The sequence below is a fragment of the Amblyraja radiata genome, chromosome 5 (assembly GCF_010909765.2).
Source record: "Amblyraja radiata isolate CabotCenter1 chromosome 5, sAmbRad1.1.pri, whole genome shotgun sequence".
Taxonomy (NCBI): Eukaryota; Metazoa; Chordata; class Chondrichthyes; order Rajiformes; family Rajidae; genus Amblyraja; species Amblyraja radiata.
The window spans coordinates 108,468,104-108,474,693 of NC_045960.1; positions in this window are offsets into that span (position 1 = coordinate 108,468,104).

Here is a 6,590-nt window from a genome sequence, read left to right on the forward strand (position 1 = left end):
TGAGCATTGAATTCTCCACTCTGTATCAGGTTCATATGTCAAAGGAGCAGAATTAGGCCATTCGGCCCATCGAGCCTGTTCCACCATTCATTCATGGCTGATCTATCTCTCCCTTTCAACCCCATTCTCCACCCTTCTCCCCATAACCCCTGACACCCGTACTAATCAAGAATCTATCTATCTCTACCTTAAAAATACCCAACTACTTGACTTCCACAGCCTCCTGTGGCAATGAATTCCACAGATTCACCACTGACTGGCAAAATATACTCCTCCTCATCCTTCCTAAAGATAAGCCCTTTTATTCTTAGGCTGTGCTCTCCGGTCCTAGACTCTCCCACTAGTGGAAACATCCTCTCCACATCCACTCTATCCAGACCTAACACTAGTTGGTAAGTTTCAATGAGGCCCCACGCCCTCGTCCTTCTTAACTCCAGCGAGTACAGGCTCAGTGCTGACGGACGCTCATCATATGTTAACCCAATTATTGCCCTCTGGTACTAGACTCTCCCACTAGTGGAAACAACCTCTCCACATTCACTCTATCCAGGCCTGTCCTGACCAAATAGTGATAGAGGAAACAAAACGCAAGTTGTTTTTCCATTTACATTGCCAATACTTTCTACGTGAAGAACATCTCCAAGAATTTCCAGTGGAAGGACGATTTGGAATGGTGGCTGTGATACGTGCAGTTTAGAAATGGCTTGTGAAGACAGCGAGTGAGGTTTTGCAACAGAAATCACACAAGGAACTGCAGATGCCAGAGTCTTTTGTGAAGAACAAAAGTGCTGGAGGAACTCAGCGGCTCAGGCAGCAACTGTGGAGGAAATAGACAGACAATGTTTCAGATCTGGATCATTTTTCGACTGATAGTAGAATGGGGGTGGGGGGTGATAGAGAAAGCTGGAAAAGTGGTGGGGGGTGGGGTGGGAGAAAGTGTAGAAATAAGAAACTGTAGCTGTGTGGGAAGGAACTGCATCTGCTGGTTTAAACCAAAGGTAGACACTGCTGGACTCTGTGAAGTCTGTGAAGAAGAGCTCTAGGGGCTAGTGGAATCAAGGGATATGGGGAGAAGGCAGGCACAGGTTATTGATTGGGGACGATCAGCCATGATCGCAATGAATGGCGGTGCTGGCTCGAAGGGCCGAATGGCCACCTCCTGCACCTATTTTCTATGTTTCTATGGCCTCTGCAGTTGTACAGGGCCCTAGTGAGACCACACCTGGACTATTGTGTGCAGTTTTGGTCCCTAATTTGAGGAAGGACATTCTTGCTATTGAGGGAGTGCAGCGTAGGTTTACAAGGTTAATTCCCGGGATGGCGGGACTGTCATATGCTGAGAGAATGGAGCAGCTGGGCTTGTACACTCTGGAGTTTAGAAGGATGAGTGGGGATCTCATTGAAACATATAAGATTGTTAAGGGCTTGGATACGCTAGAGGCAGGAAACAGATAGGGCTCATAAAAATAGTGGAGTCAGGGGATATGGGAAGAAGGCATGAACGGGGTACTGATTGGGAATTATCACATTGAATGGCAGTGCTGGCTTGAAGGGCCAAATGGCCTACTCCTACACCGATTGTCTATTGTCTCGACCCAAAATGTCACCGATTCCTTTTCTCCAGAGATGCTGTCTGACCCGCTGAGTTACTCAAGCTTCTTTTATCTTGAGAAATTGTAGATGCTGGTTTACCAAGGAAAGACACAAAATGTTGGAGTAACTCAGCGGGCCAGGCAGCGACCCTGGAGAACGTTGGATAGGTGACACTTTGGGGCTGGGGTCTTTCTCAGATCAGATGCCTTTCGGGTCGGGTCCCAAAGCGTCACCTATCCATGTTCTCCAGAGATGCTGCCTGACCCGCTGAGTTACTCCACTATCAGGTCGAGATCGGCCGCCTTACCCGGCCTAGGTGCCACATTTTCGAGGGACTTGCAGGGTGTGGTTTTGTCCGGATTAAAGGCGGTGCCGGACAACCAGTTGGCGGAAAATCAGTAGTGGACCTGTACATCCTATTTTCTCGTAAGGAGACCAAAACTGTACGGTCTCCTTGATGTTGCAATACAATATCTTCCACTTCCTCAAATCCACTTGTAATAAAGTTTAACAAACCATTTATTTGCCTCACTTATTGTTTATTACATTAATGCTGCACGGGGCACAGCAGTAGAGCGGCTGCCTTACAGCGCCAGAGACCCAGGTTCGATCCTGACCACGGATGCCGTCTATACGGAATTTATACGTTCTTCCCGTATAAAACCCACCTGCGTGGGTTTTCTCCAGGTGCTCCGTGTTCATCCCACATTCCAAAGACATACAGGTGTGTAGGTTCATTGGCTTTGGTAAAAAAAGTTGTCAATTGTCCCTGGTGTGCAGGATAGTCTTGGTGTGCGTGGTGATCGCTGGTCGGCGCAGACCCGGTGGGCCGAAGGGCCTGTTTCCGCGCTGTATCTCTAAACTAAATAAACTAAAATCTCCCCTTGCTTTTTATTGATCCGTTTACAAGGATTGATTCATTGAGAGATGAGGTATATAAAGAGGCCCTTCAGCCCACCGAGTCCACGCCGACCATCGATCACCCGTTCACACTAGTTCTATGTAATCCCACTTTCACATTCAGCTCCTGCACATTAGAGGAAATTTTACAGAGGACAATCAACCTTCAAATCCGCACATAGAAAATAGGTGGAATATGATCATGGCTGATCATCCAACTCAGTATCCTGTACCTGCCTTCTCTCCATACCCCCTGATCCCTTTAGCCACAAGGGCCACATCTAACTCCCTCTTAAATATAGCCAATGAACTGGCCTCAACTACCTTCTGTGGCAGAGAATTCCAGAGATTCACCAGAGATGTGTGAAAAATGATTTTCTCATCTCAGTCCTAAAAGACTGCCCCTTTATCCTTAAAGTGTGACCCCTTGTTCTGGACTTCCCCAACATCGGGAACAATCTTCCTGTATCTAGCCTGTCCAACCCCTTAAGAATTTTGTAAGTTTCTATAAGATCCCCCCTCAATCTTCTAAATTCTAGCGAGTACAAGCCGAGTCTATCCAGTCTTTCTTGATATGAAAGTCCTGACATCCCAGGAATCAGTCTGGTGAACCTTCTCTGTACTCCCTCCAAGGCAAGAATGTCCATCCTCAGATTAGGAGACCAAAACTGTACTCAATACTCCAGGTGTGGTCTCACCAAGACCCGGTACAACTGCAGTAGAGCCTCCCTGCTCCTACACTCAAATCCTTTTGCTATGAATGTTAACATACCATTCGCTTTCTTTACTGCCTGCTGCACCTGCATGCCTACTTTCAATGACTGGTGTACCATGACACCCAGGTCTCGTTGCATCTCCCCTTTTCCTAATCAGCCACCATCTTAGGGTTATGAGAGGCTCATCTCCTGCTCGACTCCGAAGACTGGGAACCGAGGTGGAGGGAGTCGGCTTCGATTAACAAAGGGCCATTTTCAAGATGGTGGCGAACGGAGGAGAGGATCAGCGTTGCCATGACAACGGGCCTTTATGGCCAAGATAAGACCACACTCTTCAGAGCTTGGAAACTTTGTGTGGGGGGTTCAGAAACGTGGTGACTCTGTGCGTACTGTCTCTGTGAAGTCTGCTATTATGCGAGAAAAGTACGTACCTTGCGAAAGGAGATGAGGAATTTATTTTGCCAGAGGGTGGTGTCAGGGGTTATGGGGAGACGGCAGGAGAATGGGGTTGAGAGAGAAAGATCGATCAGCAATGATTGATTAGCTGCGTAGATTTGATGGGCCGAATGGCCTATTCTGCTCATATCACATGGAATGGAAAGGTTTAGAGGGATCCTGAGAGGCAACATTTTCACAAAGAGGGTGGTGTGATTATGGAACGAGCTGCCAGAGGAGCTGGTACGAGTTGAGGCAAGTACTATAAAAAGATTAAATTTTAGTCATTGGGTGGTGAATCTGTGAAATTCATTGCCACGGAAGGGAGTGGAGGCCGTGTCATTGGGTATTTTTAAAGCGGAGGTTGATAGGTTCTTGATTAGTGCGGGTGTCAGGGGTACGGGGAGAACACAGGAGAATGGGGTTGAGAGGAAAAGATAGATCAGCCATGATTGAATGGCGTAGATCTGATGGCCTAATTCTGCTCCTATCACATATGAACTTATGACTCTTTATGTACTGCCTCGGTGAAGTGTACTATTACACTATTATTGCTGCACTTTTCTATATATCGAGGATTGTATGTAAAATAGAACATTTCACTGCACCTAGGTACATGTGACAGTATCGTGACATCATCTATAATTATAATTTCAAAAATCGGCATCAACAATATTTTCAATTACTTTTTCAGTCAGGCATATTTAATCATCGCTATACTTATAAAACTCTGATCTTGGATGTGTGTGGGTGTGTGTGTGTGTGTGTATAATCATATTGCTCGAAAATATGACACCCTGACGATAAATTTTTAACGTATTCCTGTAGAGATTTATCCGGTGAAGTAAAAAACCACTTACCTGAAAATTTCGAGCTTTACTTCTTGAGTTATTTATGAAAATGTTCACAAATCCGATCCAATTTTGAATTAAAAATAACTGGGTTTTTTTTCGCTGATGACGTGACAATGGGTCTGCCGTCTGCTTGCGCTGTGACTGACGTCACCTCCCACACCTTCCTCCTCTCCCGGTATTTCAAAGGTCTGGCCGTCGACTGAAAACCAAAGATCATCGCTGAAGACTGCAGTGAAGAACGAGCAAGTCGGGCCCTGTACCAGAGCTCTCTCTCTCCCCACAGGACTCTCCACCCCCCCCCCCCCCCCCCCCCCCCCACTTTACCCCCCGGGCCTCTCTTCCACCCCCCCTTCCCCCACCTCTCTTTTCTCTCCCCTCCCCCCTCCTCCATTTCCACCCTATCCCCCTTTTCCCCCCACTCTCCCTGCCCCTCTCACCCCCCCCCCCCGTGTGTGTGTGACGCCGCAGGCTGCCCCCAGCAGCCGTGCATTGAGGGGACGGGACCCAATGGGTCCCACTTGGTCTAGTTTTCTATAAAGGAAACCACTCAATAAAATAGACAATAGGTGCAGGAGTAGGTCATTCGGCCCTTCGAGCCAGCTCCGCCATTCACTGTGATCATCCACAATTAGTACCCTGTTCCTGCCTTCTCCCTATATCCCCTGACTGTGCAATTTTTAAGAGCTCATTCTAACTCTCTCTTAAAAGCATCCAGAGAATTGGCCTCCACCGCCTTCTGAGTCAGAGAATTCCACAGATTCACAACTCTCTCGGTAAAAACGTTTTTCCTCATCTCCATTCAAAATGGCAAACCCCTTATTCTTATACTGTGGCCCTTGGTATCCAGTCCCTTCATAATTTTATATGTGTCAATAAGATCCCCTCTCATCTTTCTAAATTCCAGAGTGTACAAGCCCAGCTGCTCCATTCATAGAAACATAGAAAATAGGTGCAGGAGTAGGCCATTCGGCCCTTCGAGCCTGCACGCCATTCAATATGATCATAGCTGATCATCCAACTCAGTATCCTGTACCTGCCTTCTCTCCATACCCCCTGATCCCTTTAGCCACAAGGGCCACATCTAACTCCCTCTTAAATATAGCCAATGAACTGGCCTCAGCTACCTTCTGTGGCAGAGATTTCCAGAGCTTCACCACTCTCTGTGTGAAAAATGTTTTTCTCATCTCGGTCCTAAAAGACTTCCCCCTTATCCTTAAACTGTAACCGCTTGTTCTGGACTTCCCCAACATCGGGAACAATCTTCCTGCATCTAGCCTGTCCAATCCCTTAAGAATTTTGTACGTTTCTTAAGATCCCCCCTCAATCTTCTAAATTATAGCGAGTACAAGCCAAGTCTACCCAGTCTTTCTTCATATGAAAGTCCTGACATCCCAGGAATCAGTCTGGTGAACCTTCTCTGTACTCCCTCTATGGCAAGAATGTCTTTCCTCAGATTAGACCAAAACTGTACACAATACTCCAGGTGTGGTCTCACCAAGACCCTGTACAACTGCAGTAGAACCTCCCTGCTCCTATACTCAAATCCTTTTGCTATGAATGCTAACATACCATTCGCTTTCTTCACTGCCCGCTGCACCTGCTACTTTCAATGACTGATGTACCAAGACACCCAGGTCTAATTGTATCTCCCCTTTTCCTAATCGGCCACCATTCAGATAATAGTCTACTTTCCTGTTTTTGCCACCAAAGCGGATAACCTCACATTTATCCACATTATACTGCATCTGCCATGCATTTGCGCACTCACCCAGCCTATCCAAGTCACCTTGCAGCCTCCTAGATTCCTCCTCACAGCTAACACTGCCCCCCAGCTTCGTGTCATCCGCAAACTTGGAGATGTTGCATTCAATTCCCTCGTCCAAATCATTAATCTATATTACTACAAGTCTGATCTTGACTGCTTTTGGCTCGCTGTGCTGCGATTTCCGAGAGAACGCCGCCACCTACGGCCGTCATTTTTGGCCACCTCGCTCAGAGCCCCCCTACTCCTTCCGGGACTGGAGGACTTTTCCCATCGATGAAAAATCAGAGAGATATTAATGGGTTTTTTAAAATCCCCATTCTCTCTGCT